This window comes from Macaca nemestrina, chromosome 13 (genome assembly GCF_043159975.1).
Source record: "Macaca nemestrina isolate mMacNem1 chromosome 13, mMacNem.hap1, whole genome shotgun sequence".
Classification (NCBI taxonomy): Eukaryota; Metazoa; Chordata; class Mammalia; order Primates; family Cercopithecidae; genus Macaca; species Macaca nemestrina.
The window spans coordinates 61,035,132-61,060,012 of record NC_092137.1 but is presented as its reverse complement, the minus strand read 5'-3'; the positions used below and the strand labels follow the sequence as shown (position 1 = coordinate 61,060,012).

The 24,881-nt window shown below is 46.8% G+C and overlaps 1 long non-coding RNA gene across 1 annotated transcript; it reads right to left on the bottom strand.

Moving 5' to 3' along the window:
* Positions 1–1,712: 1,712 nt before the first annotated feature.
* Positions 1,713–24,881, bottom strand: LOC105465092 (uncharacterized). The gene is made up of 4 exons (XR_977290.2): positions 24,777–24,881; positions 13,387–13,600; positions 11,209–11,335; positions 1,713–2,026 (listed from the first exon to the last, which is right to left on the bottom strand). It is a non-coding gene; the product is annotated as an uncharacterized lncRNA (long non-coding RNA).

Here is a 24,881-nt window from a genome sequence, read left to right as displayed (position 1 = left end):
AGACATTTTGTTGTAGCGGTCCAGCCTGTGTCCCTTCAAGGGGATAAATATGAGGGACCACCTCATCATATAATCAGAGGCATCTTTTTGCCTAGAAGGGTTGGTATGAATCACTAAGCTCTGAATTTTCTGTCAGAGAATGACTTAGGTTGTTGAAAGTTACACATGAGAAGGTTTTTTTCCCCCTTCCAATTACGAATGGCGTAAGTGAAAATTACTCAAGTTGACTCAAGGACTAGATTGTTTTATTCAAAGGAGTTGAGTTTTGTTTTCATTCAGTGACTGATTTCGAGCTTCATAGCCCTTAAGGGGGAAGACAAAAAGGCTTTAATGCCATACATTTTGCAAGGGAAGACTTCAAAGTGGTGAAGTGTGTGAACAGTTCACCCAAGCATGGAACATGGAGAGCAGACTTCTTACGACCAGGTAATTTCTCATCGCCAATTACCCACCAGTTAGATTAACCCTTTAGCCAATTAATTCTTCCTAGAATAAAAATATTTCAGTGTGAGAAGCGTCACCCCCAAATGCTCACTTTTCTTGTTTCATTCCAGTTGCCTAGTTCCTTCTCAAGGGATAGACTAATCCCTTAGCTGCTGAGACCGGTTTGAGTTGAAAAGCCCGTCTCCAAGACCGCCTATGGTTATATGGAAGAGGACTTTTCCACGTCTATTTTCAACACTGGTGGAGTTGATGGTCTGGAGAGTATGTGTGTATATACATATAGTATAGAATATTATAATATATTATATATACACAAACATATATTATGTGTATTACATATACACAAATATATAAATATATATGAAACTGGATATGGATATATATATGGAGTTGGATTGGAAAAGAAGCTTTGGAAAAACTGACGACCAATGACTATGAACACGAACATGTTGGTTTGGTTAAGGCAGAAAGAGTGTGTGTGTTTTGTATCCTTGTTTATACCAGGACCTAGGGAACTCAAAGTCACATGGAAATTAGATATGGTTTATCAGTTAGCTCTGTCTACTCAAACCATTCTTCCCACCAAAAAATGGACAGTAGTTTGATCAGCCTTTTTCCTACTACTTAAAACTCTTTCTTCCACTTGGCCAGATCTGATTTTGTAATTCCTTTCTAGCAAGTGGATAGAAAGCTTGGTTAACAACTTCTGCTTGTTGAATTATTGTATAAATTATTAGTTGATTCATCACTATGAAAATTCAGGAATGCCAGCTATAATGTACTATGCTGATCAGGTGTCTGCTCTGATTTTGGCATCAATGTGGTGACCTCCCAGGAGCATGGGACCACCGGGTTGCCTAAGGAGGGGTGAACCAGCCCAGGTCAGAAATGGAGCAGGTCAAAACTCCCGTGCTGATCAGTAGTAGTATCGCACTTGTGAACAGTCACTGCCCTCCAGTGTGGGCAACATGGTAAGATCCTGTCTCTAAAACAAAAACAAAAACAAAAACAAAAAAAAAGGAAAGAAAGAAAAGAAAAATCAGGAATGCCATTTGTATAGTGATTAACCCGTTTTTTCCATTGGGACATAGGCTGACATATGTACCCTTTAGATCCATATTGTGGTCACAAAATGAGCAGTTAGCAATGAGCCTTTATCCTTGTCTATTTCTCTGTTGCCATTGAGTTTTCTTGTCACAGTGGTGAGAAAATAGATGGCATGTAATTTCTGGCTTGGAAGTCATTGAGAGAGTGATTGAGTGGAAGAGGAGAAGGGAAGTGAACGACTAACAAACCCAACTCTACCAAACCAGTGTCTTCATGAGTGCTGAAACAATAAGCATGCCATGGTGGTTCTCATTCCACAACCATTTATTCATTCAGACAGATGGAGCCTACTGTGAGCCCACACTAGGAAGATACAAGGTCTGACCTCGGGAGCTCGCATTAGGACTTGCCCAAAAGTGGGCCCATCAAAGGTGCTGAAAAGAACAGACGTGCATTTGCAATCAGCAGGCGCTTCCCCTTTTCACAAGACACAATGGGTTGAGTTATCTTCCACATTCCTCAGTCCTGAACTTACCTGTATTAGCAAAGTTGAGAGGGACAGGCTCAAAATGATTTAGACAAAAGAGGAGATTGATTGAAAGGCATATAACAGAAAGTTCAACAACCAAATCACAGGAAGGGCAGGGCATCAGGGATGACGAAACCAGGGAATCCCTCCCTCCCTCACCCCTGCACTCCATTCCACACTCCTCTCTGGCCAACTCACTTCCTTTCCTCTCTGCAGAGAGTGGCTCTCTCCACAATGGTGGTGCCCCAGCCTTACATCTTCCAGACTCTATCCTTCTCCTTCTCTCTCTCCTTAGTAGGCTCAGCCCCCTACCTGCCCATCAAATGCTGGAGTTCCTGCAGGCTACATCCTAGGCCCTCTTACTCCCTCCCTGAGATCTTGCTCATGTGAGGTCAGTCACCACCTCTATCTAAAGGATTCTCAAATGTATTCTACAACACAGACCTTTCTCCAAGCTCTAGGCCTGTGTATCCAAATGCCTTCCTGATATCTGCTCTTGGGTATCTCAAAGCCATATGAAACTTTCCCCTTCTTTCTTGGTAACAGAATCCCCATGTTGTTGGAAGTGGCAATGAACCCAGTGAAAAGACGACATTTCCCAGCATCCCTTGCAGCCAGAGGTAGACAATGAGATGTAAACGGAAGTAATTAGATTGAGTTCCTGCAAAAGTCCTTCACAAAAGGCTGATTCAGCTGGATGTTTTGCCATTTTCATCCTTATGCCTTCCTCCTCCTTCTGCCTGGCATGTGGACATAATAGCTAGTGCTACAGTGATCATCTTGAGACTATGAGAACTTGAAGACTGAAACTAGCACCCAAAATGGCAGAGAGAACGGTATAAGGATCTTGGGATAAAGGTACTTATTTGCTAGCTTTAGACAACTTTTAGGTGAGAAATTATACATTTATATCTTATTGAAGTCCCCTCTATTTATAACTAGAAGACAAACAATTTATAACAGATATAACAGCCTCTTCCTACCCTTCCAGCCTTATCTGGAACCAGGCCCCCCCTGCACCCTTCTCCCTCTCTCGTCACACTGCCCTCTTGTTCTCCCTGCACTTGCCATGCCCTCTCCTGCCACTCAGTCTTCTCACATGCCATTCCCATTACGTAGATCTCAGCTCCATCATCGTTTCCTTGGGGAAACCATCCTTGACCTACTTCCCCAGGTAGTTCCCCCACCACAGGTTCTCAAAGTGTCACCACTCTCCTTTTTTGCATCTGTCTTCAGTGTAATTTTATATTTATTTGCATCAGCTTTGGACTCACACATGTCCCTCTCACTAGATTGTAAGCTCTGGGGAGGCAGGGACTGTGCTTTCCTTTTCTTACTACTGTATTCTTTATACCTAAGCACAGTATTACCGTAAGTGTTCACCCCCAAAGAGAAAAATGTTGAATACATTAATGCACCACAAAGGAATTACTCAGACCTCTCTGGTCTATGTTTTTTAAATCCTGGGGAAGAATTCTGAATGGCCTAGCTAGGACCAAGTTTCTACCTCAGGACTGTGGCCAAGAGTAGGCTCTATAAGAATGTAGCTGGCTGGGTGCGGTGGCTCACACCTGTAATCCTAGCTCTTTGGGCGGCCAAGGCAGGATGATCCCTTGAGCCTGGAAGTTCAAAACCAGCCTGGACACCAAGCCAGACCCAGCCTCTACATAAAAATAAAAAATAAAATTAGTGCAGTGTAGTGGCCTGTGCCTGTGTTCCCAGCTACTTGAGAGACTGAGGTGGGAGGATGGCTTGAACCCGGGAGTTTGAGACTGCAGTGAGACAATGATTGCACCACTGTACTCCAGCCTCGGTGACAGAGCAGACTCTGTCCAAAAAAAAAAAAAGAAAGAAAAAAGAAAGGGGAAAAAAACATAGCAGCCCCCATTCAAATCACATGTCCAGAATAGGGAAAACAATAATCCCAAAAGAAACTAAAGGCGACAGGCAGAACAATAAACGTCCACTCTTAAGGCCATCCTTGATGCATATTTTAACATGATTTTACCGGGAGGAGAGCCTGTGGAAAGAGAGTACACAATATAACTTGGCTCAGGTCCTCCATGCCCTAGGAAAGGATGTGGTTCCCAAACTCCTGGGACGACCTTGTCATATTCCCCCGGGGTCTATTATGCATTCATTGTCAATAGATTAAAAAATGAGAAACCCTGTTTTATCTGATTTTATGATTCCCATTCAGTTCAACAGACACCTAGAATAAAATACAAACTCTTCACTTAGCCCAGAGCCCTTACCGCCTCGCACCTCCCCTCCTTCCTGCCCCCATTGAGTTCCGTCCACTCAGGCCTCCTCTGATTTCTCAAAGCCTGAGCTCAGTTCTGCCTGGGGAACTTTACATTGCTGTTCCCCTCTGTCTGAAACTCTCTGCCCTTAGATCTGGGCAAGGCTGACTCCTGCGGAGGCCGAGCCAGCAGGGCCACCAGAACACTTCTCCAGTTTAGGCACTGCACAAAGATGCTGGACTGTGGGGGCGGTGATATCTGAAATTCAGTCCCAGTGCCGTCTGCTCTCTTGTGCTCTGAGAAGTGGTGCATTTTTCTTCACCAAATACAGCATCCTGTAGCAAAGTCAGGGTCCTTGGGGCTACATCTGGCTAAAGGGGAGATCTTTGTCTAATTTATATACATCACATAAGGCTAGTAGTGGTGGCCAGGCTAGAGGGCCTCCTCATCAGAGCTGGAGAATTTTCTCCCCTACTGGATGATGACCATGTGGCTAAGAGCCAGAATCTTGAAACTTAGGACAAAGGTCACCTGGTCATCAGTTGACCCCTCTAACTGAAGATGAGGGAGAGGGAGCTTCAGAGGGTGATTCCGAAAGCTGGTTCTAGGCTTTGCCTGTCTCCATACTCTTTCAGTTCAGGTGCTTCTTCACCTATGCACTCCGTGTCCCACTATCTGAACTCCCATCATGTGTGAACCAGGGATTACAGGCCCTGCCCTCAGAGAGTTTACAGTCCACAGGGAGATATAAATAAAATAATCACACCAACAACATGGACATTAAACTGTGATGAGTGACGGGTGCAGTGACTCACGCCTGTAATCCTAGCACTTTGGGAGGCCGAGGTGGCTGGATCACTTGAGGTCAGGAGTTTGAGACCAGCCTGGTCAACATGGTGAAGCCCTATCTCTATTAAAAATACAAAAATTAGCCAGGGGTGGTGGCACACACCTATAACCCCAGCTACTTGAGAGGCTGAGGCAGGAGAATCGCTTGAACCTGGGAGGCAGAGGTTGCAGTGAGCTGAGATTGCGCCACTGCACTCCAGCCTGGGCAACAGAGCCAGACTCCGTCTCAAACAAACAAAAACTGTGATGAGGGCCAGGAAGGAGGAGTGGGTGGGGCTTTGAGAGCATGTGGTGAAGGGACTTAACCTAAGGTGGAAGGGTGGGGGGTGAGAAGACATCCACGAAGAAGAAGAAGATTCCAGTTAAGAATAGGAGGACAGTGGCCGGGTGCGGTGGCTCATGCTTGTAAACTCAGTACTTTGGGAGGCTGAGGTGGGCGGATCGCTTGAGCCCAGGAGCTCAAGAGCCCAGGAGTTCCCCTGGGCAACATGGGGAGTCCTGGTCTCTATAAAAAATAAATAATTAGCTGGGTGCAGTGGCACATGCCTATAGTCCCAGCTACTTGGGAGGCTGAGGTGCAGGATCTGCTTGAGCCTGGAAGATCGAGGCTGCAGTGAACCATAAGTATGCCACTGTGCTCTAGCCTGGATGACAAAGTGAGACTTCGTCTCAAAAAAACAAACAAAAAAAAGAGACTAGAGGGATGGGTAGGAGGTGACCAGGCAGAGAAAAGATGGGACATGTGGAAGGCAGTAGCCTGGTCCAAAGAAGTTTTTAAAGGAAAAACTTCAGCAGAATTAAATTTAAAAGAGTTTGAGCAAAAAAGAATTCATGAATCAGGCAGCCTGCTGAGCCAGAGTAGGCTCAGAGATTCCAGTGCAGCCACGTAGTGGAAGATTTACGGACAGAAAAAGGAAAGCGGTGTACAGAAAATGAAAGTGAGAAACAGCTGGATTGGTGCCAGCTGCAGTGGCTCACACCTGTAATCCCAGCACTTTGGGAGGCTGAAGCAGACAGATCACCTGAGGTCGGGAGTTCGAGACAAGCCTAGCCAACATGGTGAAACCCTGTCTCTACTGAAAATGCAAAAATTAGCTGAGTGTGGGGTCGCGCACCTGTAATCCCAGCTACTCAGGAGGCTGAGATGGGAGAATGGCTTGAACCCAGGAGGCAGAGGTTGCAGTGAGCTGAGATCACTCCACTGCACTCCAGCCTGGGCCATAGAGCAAGACTCCATCTCAAAAAAGAAAAAAGAAAAAAAAAAAAAAGAAAAGAAAGAAAGAAACAACAGGATTGGTTATAGCTCGGCATTTGCCTTATTTGAACGCAATTTGAACAGTTGGCCACATTTGATTGGCCAAAACTCAGTGATTGGCACAAGAGTAGGCTACAGTCTGTTTACAGTTCCATTTAGGTTATAGTTCATGAGTACAGAAAAACATTTAGGCTGAACTTAAAATATGTAAGGAGGTAGCTTCAGGCTACACTTGATTTAACAAAATGCAGAGGCCCGGACCCAGCTCAGGGTGCAGGTCATGCCAGTGCCCAGACGTGTTTCAAACAAGGCTTTTTGTCTTTTAAGAATCTGCTGTTATTCATCACTGAGGTGACATGTGCATATCATTCTGGCAAGTTTTCTCTCAGGTCCAAGTAGAGCATGACTCAGTGGCATGTTGGAGAAGGTTCTTCTCTGCTTGCAAGAGCTGACTGCACGTATCCCTTCCCAACTGCACATTCGGTGATGTCTCATTGGCCTGGTGGCACTGTTGCTCATGGTGGCAGTATTTGCACCAGGGAAATCAGCACACACTGCAAAGCAGGGCATTTTGTTTTTCTTAAGAGTTGATGATAAATATTTACTAGCATGCCACAGCATGAGCCACCTTTCAGAGTCCCAGAGAAGATGCCCAATTTCTCAGAGCATCACAAATTTTCTTGAAAAGGTTAGATTTATGACAAAGTGACATGACTGCCTTTGGATCCTGCCTCAGACAGCTGGAAAAAGACAGCTGCTACCAACATACTAAAGATCTAGCATGATTTCTGTCACTCATGGAATGTTTCCTGCAATCGGCTTTCAAGAAACAGAACTTCCTAACTGCTGTCATTTGAGGGGGATAGAGAGGGTTAGACTTGGCCAGTCAGCGCTGTTTGCTAATTCCCTCCATAGCCAGAGGCTGTTACCACATCCTGGGACAAATAGTAATGGCACCTATGACCTCATCTCTCTCCTCTGAGGACTAGCAGTTGATTAGCAACATAGGACAGTTACAAATTATGGGTGTAGGCCTTGTGTGGTGGCTCATGCTTGTAATCCCAGCACTTTGTGAGCCTGAGGTGGGCAGATCACCAGAGGTCAAGAGTTCGAGACCAGCCTGCCCAACATAGCTAAACCCCATCTCTACTAAAAATACGAAAAAAAAAAAAATTAACCAAACCTGGTGGCGGGTGCCTGTAATCCCAGCTACTCAGGAGGCTGAGGCAGGAGGATGGCTTGAGCCCGGGAGGCAGAGGTTGCCGTGAGCCAAGATTGCACCACTGCACTCTAGCCTAGGGTGACAGAGCGAGACTCTGTCTCAAAAAAACAAAACAAAAAACAAACAAAAACAAAACCCAAAGCAAACAAAGCATAAAAACAAACAAAAAGACCTCACAAATTATGTGTGTAATTCTGTAATTCTGATCCCCAGCTTTCTACCATCCTAGTGCTTTTGGAGGGCCTGATTCAGATGAAGAGTCTCCTGAGAGCATGTATCTGTGTGTTCCTCAGTGTCTGGCCTGGTGACTGGCACACAATCTTGCACTAGCTGCTGGCTTTTGAATTAATGCACGCCATGAAAGAGGACCCAGAAAGTTTGCACAGCTGGAGCTTCTCCTCACCCTGGGTCTTTGTGATTTGACTTGCTGGTGATTTCTATTTATCCTGCTAAACTCAACTCAGGGGAGTCCTGGAAGCCCTTCCTAGCACGCTGAGACTGGGAAGATATGGCACTCATCGCAAGGTATCCCCAGTACCTGTCCTCCCAGGTGGTTCTCCCCACTCTGAGTGTCTACATCTCATTTATTCCTCCCGGCCCAGTCTTTGGCACAGTGCCAGTGAATATTTAATATGTGAATGAGGGGCTCAAGCTAATGCAAACAGGAGTGTAGAGTTCAGGAAAGATTGGAGAAAGCCACACTTAACAAGCTCCTTCTGTATGCCAGGTATACGAAGGACAGCACAGAACATGCCACCCCAAAATATGCTACTTTGGCATAGGATTTTTTTGAGCTGATGAACATTGAGGAGAAGCAGATACAAGAAAGGCTCTCTGCTTGTCCTCTATTTGCCCAAAAGCAGGACGCCAATTTTTCTTTCTTTTTTTTTTTTGAGATGGAGTTTCACTCTTGTTGCCAACTGCCAACTCTCGTTACTCCCAGGCTGGAGTGCAATGGTGAGATCTCTGCTCACTGCAACCTCCGCTTCCCAGGTTTAAGCAATTCCCTTGCCTCAGCCTCCTGAGCATCTGGGACTATAGGCACATGCCACCACACCCAGCTGATTTTTGTATTTTTAGTAGAGACGAAGTTTCACCATGTTGGCCAGGTTGGTCTCAAACTCCTGACCTCAGGTGATCCGCACGCCTTGGCCTCCCAAACTGTTGGGATTACAGACATCAGCCATGGCCTGGCCCAGGACACCAATTTGTAAAGGTTTCTCCTCCTCTCCTCTCTACCAGGAAGGACAGAAGTTAATCACTGGAGACAAGTCTAGACCCTTATAAACCCAGAGAGGGCACCAGAGGAATATGCATAGCACACCTTACTCACTAGCCCTTATCTTCCATTGGTTTCCCACAAGCCCAACTTCGAACCACCCTTTTAAGTTACTCAGCACAGGGTACTCCCATACGTATGTGTGATGCACATGTTAATCTATTTTTCGTCAGTCAAATTTACAGAGCCCTAGCTGGAAAATTTAGGAGAGTAGAGGGAAAAATATTTTCCTCCCCTACACATTGTACAAAGTCCTTGCATACTTTCTCTCTTTTAATTTTTATAACAACCCCTTGAGGTAAATTCTACTATTCCCATTTTACAGAGGAGGAACTGAAAATCAGAGCTGTTAAGGAACTTACCCAAAGTCACGCAGCTCATCACAGGAGGGGCTCCTATTAGGGTCCAGATATAATGTTGTGCCTTCTAGTGTAGTGATGTAGGGTGGGCTGGAGTCAGAACACTAAATTGCAGCCAATGAGACACTGCTGAGCATAAGGGCCCCTTTCTTTGCCTGTTCCTTTCCTGCAACATCACCACCTTCACCCCTAGAAGCCAGTTTGATATTGATATTGATTTGATATTGATTGATTTGCATATTGATTTGATTTAGGCTTACAGGAGTTCAGGGTCTATTCCGTTGTGCTTCTCAGGGAACATTTTGCAGTATTTGTTTCATTCACTTCAAATTCTTTAGACTTATGTTTTCCCATTTATGGGAACATGGACCAAGAAGCTGATGGAACCAGTAAGTGTATGCTGCTGAGACTCTTGACCAGTGTGTCTTATAGTGAAAACTAAAACTAAAATTCTAAGCCCCCAGTTGACTGCATGGACCCCCTCTTGGTCAAGGGGAACCCCAGAGATAGCTGAAAAACAGACTACCTGGCCATAATGGGAAGGAAGGTCAGACCTGCCTCATTATACCCACTCCCTTTTGGAGTTTAGGCACCACAACTGACCAGCCTTAATGTTAAAATAGAGATCACAAGACTGACAAAACAGATGCTTTGTGGCACTAAGATTCCAGATTTTAAACCATGCCAGGTCAGGGTGAAGTCATGCCTGCAGGCATGGCAACATGGCAATGTTGCTACATAGCATCCTTATCTTAATTTAAAACATTCTTTTCTGCTGGCGCCAAATTTTAGACAGAGCCTTACTCCTTTAACCAACTGTAAATTAAAGAATATCTGAATCCACTTATAACCTGTAAGCCCTCCACTTCTAGATATCCCAACTTTTTGGGTCAAACCGATATATCCCTTCCATGTATTGATTTATGTGTTTGCCTGTAAACTCTTGCCTCTCTAAAACATATAAAAGCATATAAAAGCATATAAAAGCATATAAAAACATATAAAAGCAAATTAATCCGACTGCCTTTGGCACACTTTTTTTTTTTTTTTTTGAGACTGAGTCTCGCTCTGTTGCCCAGGCTGGAGTGCAGTGGCGTGATCTCAGCTCACTGCAACCTCTGCCTCCTCGGTTCAAGCAATTCTCCTGCCTCAGCCTCCTGAGTAGCTGGGACTACAGGTGCCCACCACCACGCCTGGCTAATTTTTTGTATTTTTAGTAGAGACAGGGTTTCACCATGTAGGCCAGGCTGATATGAAACTCCTGACCTCAGGTGATCTGCTTGCCTTGGCCTCTCAAAATGCTGGGATTACAGGCGTGAGCCACCTCGCCCAGCCACCTTTGGCATACTTTCTTGGGACCTCTTGAGGCTGTTTCCCCAGACCATGGTCACTCATGAATTGGCTCAGAATAAACCTCTTTAAAATACTGTACACAGTTTGTTTTTTTCCATTAACAGAGTGTAACTCCAGGATAACCTGCATCAGAATCCCTGGGGCCATGGGTAAGATTTAGCGTCTCAGTCCATAGAGCAGGTCTTTGGATGAGACCCTGAAATCTGCATCTTACCCAGGAACCCCTGTCTGAATGTTCTGAAGGAACTTGCAAGGATCTGTTTAAAATTTTAAGGTACCATTTACATAGAGCTAAGTACACAAATCTTAAGTGTATTATAGCTAGAATTTTTATATAAGTCTACACATTTTAACCTAATTACACATTTGCGGAATAACCGTTCAAATCAAGATAGGAAAGAAAAATTTCCCTCTAAGTCTTCCCAGAGGTACATACTATTCTGTCACCGTGGGCTAGTTTTGGTTGTTCTTGAACTTCATAGATCCTACAGCACATACTCTTTTGCATCTGTTTCCTTTTACTTATACTATGTTTTTGCAGTTTGTCCATATTGTATGTGTAGCAGTAGGTAGTTCCTTTTTATTGCTGGTAAAATTGCATTGTATGAATATATCCCCATTTACTTACATATTGTCTTGTTGAAGTTCATTTCAATTGTTTCCAGTCTGTGGTTACTGTGAATCAAGCTGCTGTGAGCATCCTTGTAATAGTCTTTTGGCGGTCTTAGGCACTTGAGGTTTTCTTGGGCAACTACCTAGGAGTGAAACTGCATCAGGCTTAAGGTTTGACAGAAGTAGGTGAGGGCTTATATATAACCATGAACAAGTGATGCCTGTTGGGCAGGAATATCAACAGCTCCCACCCCAAAGGAAGAGAGGGCCTGGGTGGGGCACTTAGTGGCTGAGCCTAGCTCATGGACTTCCAAAAGGTGATATTGAAGCTGGGCGCGGTGGCTCACGCCTGTAATCTCAGCACTCTGGGAGGCCGAGGTGGGAGGATCAGGTGGTCAGGAGTTTGAGACCAGTCTGGCCAACATGGCAAAACCCTGTCTCTACTAAAAATAGAAAAATTAGCCGAATGTGGTGGTGTGTGCCTATAATCCCAGCTACTTGGGAGGCTGAAGCAGGAGCATCGCTTGAACCTGGGAGGTGGAGTTGTAGTGAGCCAAGATTGTGCCACCGCACTCCAGCCTGGGAGAAGAGCGAGACTCCATCTCAAAAAACCCCAAGAAACAAAAGGTGATATTGCCCCCAAGGGGCTGAAAATTGTTTACTGAGAGGGATGTGTATGTGAAAAAAGATCTTAGACATTACAATGATTTGTAGTCTTTAGATATGCTGACATACAGTAATGTCATGGGGAGAGGAGCAATAGAAAAAAATGTCTTCCAAGGCTCCTGGGGGGTGAAAATGAAAAAAGCTTGAGAAACATCAGTCTAGCTAAGTCTGGACTTTCTCATATCTCCAAACCAGAACCTGCAAGGGTGATCTCACTCTTTGGTCAAGGAGTCAACTTGGGAATAATAAGCCTCACAACGCAGAGATGCCCAGCGAAAACCAAACAGCTAGGCCAGGTGTAGTAGCTGCCGCCTGTCATCCCTGCACTTTGGGAGGCCAAGGCAGGTGGATAGCTTGAGCCTAGGAGTTCAAGACCAGCCTGGGCAACATGGTGAAACCCCATCTCTACAAAAAATACAAAAATTAGTCAGGGGTGGTGGTACATACCTGTAGCCCCAGCTACAGGGAAGCTGAGGTGGGAGGATCGCTTGAGCCTGGGAGGTTGAGGCTGCAGAGAGCTGGGATCGTGATATGGACAGTAGACAGGGAAGTACTGGGTAGAAGAGGGTGGCTCCCCGGCAAAGACCTCACCCTTAAGCCTAAAGACCCATGGCCCTAAACAAGGACAGCATTCCTGTTTTTGTGCCCAAAAAGTTGCCTTTTGGTCTGCCATGCCCCCTATCCTGTACCATCCTGTCCCCATACAAACACCAAACCCCAGGCTCCAGGAGCAGACAAGCGGGTGAAAAGACGAGAAGACAAGCAGATGGAGGGCGCGGCAGAGAAAGAGAGAAGAGGAGAAACATCTGAACGCCGAGAGGAGTTGGGCTGTTGCTGGTGGGAGAGGAGTTCAGCTGCTGGATGGCCAGGCTCCAGGGGAAGATTGTCTTCCCACTCCATCCCCTGCTTCCGTCTCCCCATCCATCCCGCTGAGAGCCACCTCCACCACTCAATAAAATTCTCACATTTATCCTTCGAGTCCCTGTGTGACCCAGTTTTTCTGGGATGCTGGACAAGAGCTTAGGATACAGAAAGCTGTCACATTGGCCCTCTGCCCTTGCAGAAAGGCAGAGGGTCCATGGAGCTGGTTAACACTTGAGCCATCCATGGACGGCAAGGCTAAAGGGGCACATTGTAACACACACCCACTTGGGCCCCTGCACCAGTCCATCTGTGTGCTCCCCCTCCCTTAAGGGCTTTGAGCAACGGTGGCGACCCAACAGGTGAGCCACACCCCTGTCGTGCGTCCTACGAGGGGGATCAGGGAGCTCTACCACTTCGGTCATGCCACTGCACTCCAGCCTGGGTGACAGAACAACACCCTGTCTCAAAAATAAATAAAACAAAAACTAAAACTCCCAAATCGCTAAATTCCTGTGTGCATGTGGGGTAGGGCAGGGGCTTGTAGGCACAAGGACACACTAGCGCCCTGAAAGGACAGGTAAGTAACCAGAGTCTAGAGAGATCCTGCTCCACTCAGCACAGGGACCACCTGGCCTGGAAGAGGAAAACTTTCTTGGGTTCACACCTTTCGTTGAGGGAGGAAGTGATGAATGTCTCCGTAGGCCCTGCTGGGCGTCACTGAAGATCAGATCTGGCGTGGAGGAAGCTCAGGAACCACAACACAGCCGCCACACTCAAGGCTTACTCGGCACCTCTCACCCATTGTTCTCCTTTAACTCATGCGTGATGTTTCCGCCCTCAGAAGGTCTTCCCTTGTGAGCGAATGGAAAGTAAAAAATCTGGAAAGAATGAATGCGCCAAAGAGAGAGCAAAAACCGTGAATCAAGCCAGAGGGAGACACACTCAGCCCACAGACACCAGCCAGGAAGAAGGGAGGCTCTGAGAGAAGGCTTGCAGCTCTCCTTCACCCATGTTCTCTGTAAGCCAGGTGTCCAGTGGGCCGTTCACTGCATCTGAGGGGTATGTGGCCAGCTGGGAGAAGGGCCACAGGGGCAGTGCACCCCACCAGGCCAGGCCCTGCCTTCAGCCCTGGATGACACATCCCGGCAGTGTAGGACGGTGGTGGAACCCACGCATAACCATGTGGCCCGAGCAGGTTTCAGACCCATCCATTCTTTAGCTTTCTGTGCTTCAGTCTCCTCATCTGCAGAACAGGGCTGGGAATAATGGTCTCTTCCTCACTGTGGTGTTATGAGGATTCAATTAGTGAATATACGTTAAGTACTCAGAACAGATCTTGGGACACAGTCTCGCTACACGGGCACTGGCTTTTTTTTTTTTTTTTTTTCGAGACAGGGTCTCATTCTGTTGCCCAGGCTGGAGTGCAGTGGCACGATCATAGCTCACTGCAGCCTTGAACTCCTGGGCTCAAGGGATCCTCCCTTCTCAGCTTCCCAACTAGCTAGGACTACAGGCATGCTGCTATCCCTGGCTAATTTTAAACATATATTTTGTGGAGATGGGGTCTTGCTACGTCACCCAGCCTGGTCTTGAATTCCTGGCCTCAAGTGATTCTCCCACCTTGGCCTCCCAAAGTGTTGGAATTACAGATGTGAGCCACCACACCCCACCAAGGACTGGCTTTTATTATTACAAAAGACAAGTGATGCCGGCCCTCAAGTTGCTCCCACACCAGGGAGGGTACCACCTTCCCATTTCTTGTTCAACTGAGAAGGCTGACAGGAAAGAATAATTTTAATAATACTTTTGCCTGTTCTTCTCTAGACTTCAGGCAGGGATACTGCTGCCCCCTTGGGGTTGTCATTTCTTGACTGACTCACTTTCCCCTTCTCGTTTCCCCTCAGCAGCAGACTCCCAAAAGGGATGATCACTGTCTTTGGGGTGGGGGTGGGATGTGTAGCCAAGAGGAAATGTTGATCGAGCCCCTGATGACTCATGAGTCACTGTATGTTGGACTCCACAGGGCGAGGTCACAGTACAAACACGGAGCCCAAGCTCTGGGTCTGAAATGGAGCTTGGCCAAGAAATGGAGCCGTCTTCACATGAGGGATGCTTCCGAGCCATAGCAGTGACTGTGGACCCTGCATACCACATTCTCTTCCTTCCCATGTTAGTTTGTTAAGAGCGATATGATGAGCCGGGGTCATGAAAACACAGGTAGGATTGATTCCTCTGCTTGTTGGTGTGGCTTTCAGTGGCCCAGCTTATTTGTTCTGTGTCCACCTACCCATAGATCCTTCAACCTCCTTAGGAAGCCATTGAATGAATAATTCTGAGCATCACGGGTTGCATTCTCCAGGAAACAGTCTCCACGACAGCAATTTGTGCACAGAAAGTTTACTGGGGAATGCTGTCAAGATCAACACCTGTGTGGGGAGAGGAGGAAGACAGATGAATAGAGGAAAAAGCTGAACTTTAATGCTGTGGAAACAATGGCTCCTGCCAATGCCACAAGGAGCTCCGGAGCTAGGACAGCCCTTTGAAAATGGAGCGTGGGGCAGGTTGCTACCCTTGCATTGACCATGGGATGCAGGCTGCCCTAGAAAGTGGTAATGGCCTTGATTGAGGCAGCTTCTCCTCAGCCCAGATCAAACCCTGGAAAAGATGCAGCTGCAAGCTCCAGCTGCCAACACTCCTGGGAGCTGGCATTACGAACGCCTCTACTGCAGCCCAGCATCCACCACACTGGGCATAGGCTTCAGACCTTTCTTACTTTTACCACGTGTGTGTGTTTGTTTTTGTTTGTTTGTTTGTTTTTTTGACAGTCTCACTCTGTTGCCCAGCTGCAGTGCAGTGGTGTGATCTTGGTTCACTACCACCTCCGCCTCCACGTTCAAGTGATTCTCCTGCCTCAGCCTCCTGAGTAGCTGGGATTACAGACATGCACCACCATGCCTGGCTAATTTTTTGCATTTTTAGTCAAGATGGGTTTCACCATGTTGGCCAGGCTGGTCTCGAACTCCTGACCTCAGGTGAACCGTCCATCTCAGCCTCCCAAAGTGCTGGGATTACAGGCGTGAGCCACCGCACCCAGTCGCTGCCATGAGTTTAAATCCTTCACATTCTCTATGATCTTTAAGTATAATAGTTATGGACACAAGTTTTGAAGTCCGACAGATTTGTGTTTACATCCCATTCCTGCCATTCATTTGACAATATTTATGGAGCATCTCTATATTTCAGGTGTGTTTAAGGCACTGAGTGTACATCAGGGAGTAAAAAAGATAAAAGCCCTGCCTCTGGGGCTGAAGTTCCATGAGCGACAGGAGATACATAGATGATTAAAAGAGAAACATAGAATACATGGTGATTAGTGCCATGTGATAATATATACTTATTACACTTAAAAAATTCAGTGGGGCATGTGGGGGCGGCAGAGGGAGGGGGAGGAGGGAACTCAGGAAAGGCTTCCCTGAGAGGTGTGGCCATGGAGAGATCAGGGAAGCTGGATTTGGGGTTGGGGGAAACTGTGCAAAGGCCCTGAGAAGAAGGTGTGATGGGGATGTACAAGGCACACAAGGAGGAAGGGAGAATGAGTAGAAAACAGGGTGTCAGAAGTAGGAGGTAAAATCAGAGAGGTTTATATGAAACATCCAGAATGGGCAAATCTATAGGCACAGAAAGCAAGTTGCTTAGGGCTACAGGAGTGGGCACAATGGGGAGAGGTGACTTTGGGGTGCAAGTTTCTTCTTGAAATAATGAAAATAACCTGAAAGGCACTGAGATGACAACAGCTGCACAGCTCTGTGATTATATGGAAAATCATACAAGGGTTTTTTCAATGTATGCTTTAAATGAGTGAACTGTGTGGTATGTGAATTGTATCTTAATAAAGCTACTTATTGTGTGTGGGTTTTTTGTTTTGTTTTGTTTTTATGGAGTCTCGCTCTGTCGCCCAGGCTGGAGTGCAATGGTGTGATCTCAGCTCACTGCAACCTTTGCCTCCCAGATTTAAAAGACTCTCCTGCCTCAGCCTCCTGAGTAGCTGGGATTACAGGCACCTGCGACCGTGCCCGGCTATTTTTTTTTTTTTTTTTTTTTTTTTTTTGTATTTTTAGTAGAGACGGGGTTTCACCATGTTGGCCAGGCTGCTTTTGAACTCCTGACTTCAAGTGATCTGCCTGCCTTGGCCTCCTAAAGTGCTAGGATTACAGGTGTGAGCCATTGCGCCCGGCCAATAAAGCTATTTAAAGAATCGGAGTAGTGACTGACACGAGACTGTACCATGCAGGGCCTTGTGGGCCATGGTCAGGATTTGTGCTTTGACTCTGAGATGGGACACTACCAGTTGGTTTTAACCAGAAGGGTGAAATGATCAGATTTACATTAAAAAAGAATCCCAGGCCGGACGCGGTGGCTCACGCCTGTAATCCCAGCACTTTGGGAGGCCAAAGCGGGCGGATCACGAGGTCGAGAGATCGAGACTATCCTGGCCAACATGGTGAAACCCCGTCTCTACTAAAAACACAAAAATTAGCTGGGCACAGTGGCAGGTGCCTGTAGTCCCAGCTACTCAAGAGGCTGAGGCAGGAGAATTGCTTGAACCCTGGAGGTGGAGGTTGCAGTGAGCCGACATCGCACCCCTACACTCTAGCCTGGCAACAGAGCGAGACTCCATCTCAAAAAAAAAAGAAAGAATCCCAGCTGAAACATGGTGGCTCGCAACTATAATCCCAGCACTTCGGGAGGCCGAGGGCGGGGATTGTTTGAGCCCGGGAGTTTGAGACCAGCCCAGGCAACTGTTGGAAGACCCCATCTCTGTTTCAAAAATTAAAATAAATAACAAAAGAAGAAAAAGAAAAGACTCTCTGCTGGTGTATTGAGAATTGGCTGAAAGGGGACACTCATGGATGCAGGGAGAGGAGCGAGGAGCTTAATGCAAGAATCCAGGTAAGAGGTGATGGTGGCTTCCAAGCAGGTGCTGGAAGCAGGGGGCAAGTGGTTGAAGGTAGACATACTTTGATATCAGAGCTGGCAGCAAGTGCCCCAAGGATGGCTGGTTGTGGGTGTGTGAGAGACAGGAGCTGAGGTTTCTTGGTTCTAGCTGGTTCTAGAGTGGAGCTGTCATTTACTAGGCTGGAGACAGCGGTGGGAACAACACATTTGGGGTTGGAATCAGGAGTTTCTGTATGATATGTGAAGTCTGGGAGGCCTGTGAGAGAGATCTCCGAGGCAGTTGGGAATTGTGTCCAGAATTCAACATGGGAGCAGTCTGCACAGGAGACTCTACAGGAATCTAGGAGCCATCAGCATATCATGGAATTTATTCTTGAGACTGGATCAGACCCTCAGGAGGAGCAGAGACACACAAGTCACGGCCAAGTGTCTGACCCTTTGAGGCTCAGTCATCAAAGCTATAGGAGATCTCCCTTGCATGGTTGTTGTGAGTGGGCAGCAGATGCAGAATGGACCCAGTACTCAGTGGGTAGCTCTCTCCCACTGAATTTTTTTTTTTTTTGGTCTCAGAATGGCACTATTGTCTGCTCAGCTCCCTTTGGACCTTAGTGTCTTCGGTCTTCTTTTGTTTTTTTTTCCTGTACCCTCATTAGAAGTGAAGGCTAATCCTCAGCCTTTATTATTTTTAACTACTTGATCCAGTTCAGCACTGAGCACCAACTGAGAAGAAGCTGCTCTGCTAGAACATCAGCTACCTAAGGATCTTGGCCCATGCTTTCCACTCCCCAGGGATGCACCTTCCAATGGAGAAAACAGAAAACCCCATCGCCTTCCTCAGAATGTACGGCCAACTGCATGGCTGTGCAGGTGCAACACTGGGCTGGGGGTGGGGAGACATTAATTCAGACTGGGGACATTTGTGGGACTCACCAAGGAAGCAGAACATGAGCTTGAGCTTGAGAGTTGAAAAGGAATGCGTTGGGGAAAGATGAAGGGCAGATGGGGTGGGGGTGGAAGGGAGGGCAGCATAGGCAGATGTGACGAGAACAGACCAGAGAAATCCTTTATGGCTAAAGCAGGGTGTTTGTGGTGATGATGCAGAGGGGACTCAGACTGGCTTGAGCTAGACTGGAGGAGTTGACAGGGGGCCACTCCATGTTAGCAAGCATCACCCATGGGTACACCCTGAGTTGTCTAGATACCCAGAAGTCCTCCCCTAAAATATTTTGACTCCTCTCACTCTCAAGCCCAGCACATCAACTCATTAGTTTCAATGAGACTGCCATTTTCTGCCCAGCCATCCAGGAGCTAACCTCCTCTGTTCCTGTCCTGTGGTTCTATCGCTGTGGCCCATCTCTTGCCAGCATCCTCAACTGTTTGCCTCTTTGGTTTTTGACCCATCATCTTATAAACTTTGAGTCCTGGATCATTTCAATAGCTTATCTCTCTTCTTTTATTTCAGGATGTCAAGGTGGTTGGACAACAATCCTTCAACTGCATATGGTAATAGCTTTGACTTTGTTGCCACTAGTCTCAACTGGGTCCTTAGGGGTACTGTTCCATTCTTTTATTTATCCTCACCCAGCTTAATTTTCCATTTTCCATGGTGGCCATGCCAAACCTTTGTACCTCTTCTTAACTTGTTCTCAGCAAAGAAAATAGAAGGCTTTCGGGCTCATGCTCCTTCAAATGTTTGCCTTCCCTGCATGCAAACTTGTGTACTTTATTTTATTTTATCTTTGAGACAGGGTCTCACTCTGTCACCCAGGCTGGAGTGCAGTACATGAACATGGCTCACTGAAATCAGGCGCTTCTTTATGCCACCACTCACAACAACCATACAAGGTAGATCTCCTATAGCTTTGACAACTAAGCCTCAAAGAGTCAGACACTTGGCCATGACTTGTGTGTCTCTGCTCCTCCTGAGGGTCTGATTCAGTCTCAAGACTAAATTCCATGAATACGCTGGTGGCTTCTGGATTCTATCTCCTGCACAGATGGCTCCCATGTTGAATTCTGGACACAATTCCCAAATGCGTATGGCCTCTCTCATAAGCCTCTCAGGACTTCACATATCACAGAGAAACTCCTGATTCCATCCCAAAAGGTGTTGCTCCCCCAGCTGTCTCCATCCTAGAGGCAGCTTCCTCCTCCTGGGCTCAATTGATCCTCCCACCTCAGCTTCCTCAGTAGCTGGGACTACAGATGCACATCACCATGCCTGGCTAACTTTTATATTTATTTTTTGTAGAGACAGGGTTTCACCATGTTGCCCAGGCTGGTCTGGAACTCTGGTGCCCAAGTAATCCACCTGCCAGGCGTGAGCCACTGTGCCTGGCCACTTGTTTACTTATTAGCTGTCTATTGCTGTGTAATAAATTACTCCAAAACTGAATGTCTTAGAACAATAAACATTTACTATCTTATAGTCTGTAGACTCTGGTTTTGGTTTAGCTGGGTCTATCTCCTTCAGGGTCTCTCATAAGATTACAATCAAGCTATTGGCTGGAGCTGCAGTCACCTCAAGGCTTGACTGGGGCTGAAGGCTCCTAAGGTCGTTCATGTGGCTTTACATAGGGTTGCCTTAAAATAATATGACAGCTGACCTCCTCCAGGGTGAGCAATCCAAGAGAGAACAAGACAGAATGCCTGTGATATTATGATATATATAACATATTATATAGTATACATATTATATATACATATATAATATACATATACATATATAATATATATTTATATATATTAACATATATTTAATATGTGTGTCTGTGGTGTGTGTGTGTGTTTCTGTCCACAGTTCCTGGCTGATAACTCCTATCGTCCTTCTTGTGTCCTAAGTGACTAAAACAATAGCATAACTTTTGCTAAAGTATTTGTCCCTTTGTCATTGGTTCCTAAAGTAGCTTCAGAGGATAAAGGTGAAAGACAGTGTTTTGTTACAATGTTGGGGCACTTTAGGCCTCAGGAAGCAGAATCTCTGTCTCTGACCTTCTCCTGCGGCCCTTTCACCTGATCTTTTTTTCTCCCCAAGGCAGGCCACAGGAACTAAAAGTAAAATCTTGCCCCACCTTTCTGCCTTGGTACTGGTCATAAATAAGTTCTCTGGCCTACCTTGTCTGATTGTAGGTTATAAGACCCCCACTTCAGACGGGGTCCTGCCCCATACCCAGGAGAAAGGAACGCTGCACAGAGGGCCAAGAAGAATCGGAACCGATGGGCCTTGCTGAATTTCCCCACTTAGCCTATTAGTATTAGATTATACCCTTTTTGTCCAGTCACATTTCTGCATGGTTGTCCAGGCTTCAGTCATGCCTATCCAAGGAAGTCTCAAGGCCCAGGAAGATGGGGTATGGGAAGCCTCCGAACAGCTGAACTCATGGAGGCTTCCAGGAAGGTGAATAAGAACTCATTAAAGAGGCCGGGGGCGGTGGCTCATGCCTATAATCCCAGCACTGTGGGAGTCTGAAGCAGGCAGATCACTTGAGGCCAGGAATTTGAGATCAGCCTGGCGAAACTCTGTCTCTATTAGAAATACAAAAATTAGCCGGGTGTGGTGGCAGGCACATGTAATCCCAGCTACTAGCGTGGATGAGGCAGGAGAATCGCTTGAATCCCGGAGGCAGAGGTTGCAGTGAGCCAAGATAGGGCCACTGCACTCCAGCCTGAGCAAGTCTCAAAATAAATAAATAAATGTAAAAATAAATAAATAAAATAATAAATCAGTAAACATAAGTGTTTCCCAGAGTTTCATGAGCCACTCCAGCAAATGAATCACGCCTAAAGAGGGCATCGTGGGCAACTGGTCAGTCTGAAGTGATGGAGGCCTAGACTTGTGACTGGTGTCAGAAGTGGGGGCAGTCTTGTGGGACTGAGCCCTTAACTTATGGTATCTGATGCTATATCCAGGTAGATAGTGTCAGTGTCAGAACAAAACTGAATTAGAAGACACTCAGCTGGTGTCCACTGCAGAACTGACCGCTCGCTTGCTGGTGGGGAGAAATCTCCACACATGTGCTCACAGAAGTCTTCTGTGCTGACTACTGTGATATGACAGCAGAGGAAAAAGTTTGTTTTTCAATACAGTGCCCTAAGATGAAAGCCACATGCTTTTTATAACCTAATATATCAGAAGTGACATCCCATCACAGTTTTTTTTTTTTTTTTTTTGAGGTCACCCAGGCTGGAGTGCAGTGGCATGATCTCAGCTCACTGCAACCTCTGCCTCCCAGGTTCAAGGGATTCTCATGCCTCAGCCTCTCGAGTAGCTGGGACTACAGGCATGCACCACCACACCTGGCTAATTTTTGTGTTTTTAGTAGAGACAGAATTTCTTTTTTCTTTCTTTTTTTTTTCTTTTTTGAGACGGAGTTTCGTTTTGTTGCCCTAGTTGGAGTGCAATGGCACGATCTCAGCTCACCACAACCTCTGCCTCCCAGGTTCAAGTGATTCTCCTGCTTCAGCCCACCGAATAGCTGGGATTATAGGCATGTGCCACCACGCCCGGCTAATTTTTTATTTTTAGTAGAGACAGGGTTTCTCCATATTGGTCAGGCTGGTCTTGAACTCCCGACCTCAGGTGATCCACCTGCCTCGGCCTCCCAAAGTGCTGGGATTACAAGCATGAGTCACCATGCCCGGCCAAGATAGGGTTTCACTATGTTGGCTAGTCTGGTCTCAAACTCCTGACCTAAAGTGATCTGCCTGCCTCGGCCTCCCAAAATGCTGGGATTAAAGGTGCACACCACCACACCCAGCTACGCGAATAATATTTTGTGTGTTAGAAGTGGGTCAATAAGTATAGCGCCCACTTAAGGGGAGGGGTTACACCAGAGCATGAACACCAGGAGGCAGAGATTGTTGGGGGCCATCTTAGAAGCTGTCTACCACAACTTCTCCTCTTCTTTGCATGTTTCTACTTGCCTCCAGGGCCAGTTCCTCAATATGTGCAAATGTCCCTGTCTTCTGGGTCTGGCTCTATAGAGTATCTGCCATTGTTCCATTGCCTCCTTCCCCTCAACCTTAAGCCATGTCCAGAAATCTCCCAAGTTAAAAATAAACCTTCCCTCCACCTTCATCTATGACCAGTAGTCTCTCCTTCTTTCCCCCGCAACTCTTCTTGAGAATGTGACCTTTCTTCTCTGCATTCACTTCCACCTCCACAGCACCGCTCTGCTAAGGTCATCAGTGACCTCCAAATGCCAGATCACATACCTACCTTCTTTTAATCCTAGTCTTAGTTGTCCTCTGCAGCATTGAATGCCATTAACCCTCCTCTTCAGCTTCTCCTGTCTTGCTGACTTCACATTTTTGGCCTCCTCTATCTTCACTTACCCCTAAATCTGAGATTGTCCAGGCTTTGCCCACACTCCTCGGCTTCACTCCCTCTGAATCCCCACCTCCCATACTCCCAGCACTTCTTTTTTTTTTTTTTTTTTTTTTTTTGAGACGGAGTCTCGCTGTGTCGCCCAGGCTGGAGTGCAGTGGCCGGATCTCAGCTCACTGCAAGCTCTGCCTCCCGGGTTTTTACGCCATTCTCCTGCCTCAGCCTCCCGAGTAGCCGGGACTACAGGCGCCCGCCACCTCGCCCGGCTAGTTTTTTGTATTTTTTAGTAGAGACGGGGTTTCACCGTGTTAGCCAGGATGGTCTCGAACTCCTGACCTCGTGATCCGCCCGTCTCGGCCTCCCAAAGTGCTGGGATTACAGGCTTGAGTCACCGCACCCGGCCTACTCCCAGCACTTCTATGTTCTGATTACTATTGCTGCTGTGAATTTTAGTCTTCCAACTCACATGTGAAAGAAGTAACACAGGTGTTTTGTTTGCTTGTTTGTTTGTTTTTGAGACACAGTCTTGCTCCGTCACCCAGGCTGGAGTGCAGTGGCACTATTTCGGCTCACTGCAACCTCCGCTTCCCAGGTTCAAGTGATTCTCCCGTCTTAGCCTCCTGAGTAGCTGGGATTACAGGCGCCCACCACCACGCTCAGCTAATTTTTGTATTTTTAGTAGAGACAGGGTTTCACCATGTTGGCCAGGCTGGTCTCGAACTCCTGAACTTAGGTGATCCACTCATCTCGGCTTCCCAAAGTGCTGGGATTACAGACTTGAGCCACTGCACCCGGCCATGACACACTTCCTGACTTTGTTTAAATCAACTTCAATCTGATATTGAGCCGCCTTCTACTGAAGTGACAGGAAATTAATCTCAGTAATTGCTGAATGTCCCACATTCTACTCAGGGGTGTGCCAAAGTCGGCTCCTCCTGGGAGGTCTTGCTAGGCAAAGGCACTGGTCTTCGGCTCATGCTGGTCACTGCTGAGGTGCTCCCTGGTTAGACTGCATTGTCCCTTGAGGTTTAATAGTCTTGCTGCTTAAAGCAAAGGAATCTTTGGCAAAGTGAATGCTCCTGGGCCTGGAGTTCAGCCTTCCTAACAACACAGATCAACCACCCCCTTGAGGACTTGCCCCAGTGACCTGACATGGAGCAGCACCCAGACCCCAGTCTGCTGGAACCTGTTATTTCCTCTCTCCCAATCCCAGGGTGACTCTCTTCTCTCTCCTCTTGCAGCTGTCAAAGTCTCCACACCACAAACACTAAAGAAAACCAGTATCTGTTCTTTACCCTGAAAAAACATGTCAGGAAAGGAACTAGGCCTGGCCACCAGCTTGGAATGCAGAGGAGGGAAAAACAACAAACAAAACACAAATTAGCCTGGCATGGTGGCTCACACCTGTAATCCCAACACTTAGGGAGGGTGAGGTGGGAGGATCACCTGAGGCCAGGAGTTTGAGACCAGCCTGGGCAACATAGGGAGACTGCAACTCTCCAAAAAAAATTTTTTTTAAAAAACTGGGCATAGTCTCAGCTACTTGGGAGGCTGAGGCAGAAGGATCGCTTGAGTCCAGGAGGTCAACACTGCAGTGAGCCGGAATCACACCACTGCACCCCAGTTTGGGCAAGAGAGTGAGGCCCTTTTCCAAAAAACAAACCAACCCACACAAATTAATACTGTTGGGGGCCTGGCAGTGGGGTTCAATACATGACACTCTCCTTTCTCCTTTGCGAGTTTAGGACACAGACGGAGTCTAAAACATTTACCTTATTACTAATAGAGGTCATTGAAGACAGTGCCTTCGAGTGTGCTCCAAACAGAGGCTCTTCACAGTCAGCGCCACCAGCAGGTACAATGGAGCCACTGCGCAA